Here is a 1,231-nt window from a genome sequence, read left to right on the forward strand (position 1 = left end):
CCAAGGCACGGCAGAGCAGGGGTGCCAGCCACCGCAGCGGAGGCATTAGTACGACAGGGCCCGCCGGCGGAACGGAGCCGGCAGCGCCAGGGCGGCAGCTCGGGGCTGAGGGAGGGAAAAAAAGCGCTGCCGGTCGCGCTGTGCCCCGGTCCCGTCACCTGCTCTTCCCAGGATACATCATTTGTTGTTCTTACTGCAGCAACGGCCTTTTTTAGGGGCCGTTGTGCAAATACCGCATGAAAGGAAAGGCTTTACTCTTTCCAAAGAGGTTGTCTGCTCTCCAGACATAACTCTGGTTTGTTTTAATCCTATGGGATGTGTAGGTTGGATCTGGCTCTTTCATAAATCCTGGCAGGCAGTTGATAGTATCTCTCCGTGAAACAGCTTGCGGGCAAAAAACTGCTTTGCCCAAAGCTACAGGGAGTTGTCCTGAAATCCTAACGCATAATTATTCCCACTGCGGGTAGATGGAAACTCACATTCAATATACATTGATTACTTGAATGTACTCAGATAAATTCTCACTAACGCTCTGGACGTACAGACCTTTCATACGACAAGTTCTCAAACCCGACCACTCCCACGGCTGCAGCGCAACCTGCGGCTCAGTGATCTGAACGCCCTGCTCCTCGGGCCCCAGGACTGGTAGATCTCGTCCGCTTGCATCATTTCTGTTTGCAGACTGAAAGAGGAAATTAACTTTCCTGGAGTGTTCTTCATCCACCAGTCAGTGACTACATTGACGTGGCTGAGCCTCCTAAGAGCTGCTTGCTGTGAGGAACTGTACGCCTGTTTCTGCGCAAAGCTTAGCTGAGTGAAGCATAGTTAAGCTTAGTGTATCCCCTTCTCTTCCCACCCTCCAGACAAATCTACCCGCCTGTAACGCCCCCGACGCTGCACATCCCCTGAGCGTGCTGCGAGGGCGGTGGGACCGAAGCATCAGGCAGGCAGGCGTTTACTGCCGGTGGCCAACAGAAAGCCATGTTAGAGCAGGGAAATGTAAAACTGGGGCAAATCAGCTTGGGAATGAAAGAACCCCCTAGTTAAACGCTGCAGGAAGGGCCGTCCCTCTCTCCCTGGGCTGCTGCTGGGCCAGACCGGAGCCCCTCTGCCCCGTGTCCATGCCCCATCACTTTTCCTCTGCTCTTCCCTCCTCCCCAGGCAATGGATTCTCCCTACTCAAACGGAAGCTACAGCCCCCCATACCCTCCGGTTCCCAGCGCCACCCCAC

Source organism: Phaethon lepturus, unplaced genomic scaffold (genome assembly GCF_000687285.1).
Source record: "Phaethon lepturus isolate BGI_N335 unplaced genomic scaffold, ASM68728v1 scaffold31308, whole genome shotgun sequence".
NCBI lineage: Eukaryota > Metazoa > Chordata > Aves > Phaethontiformes > Phaethontidae > Phaethon > Phaethon lepturus.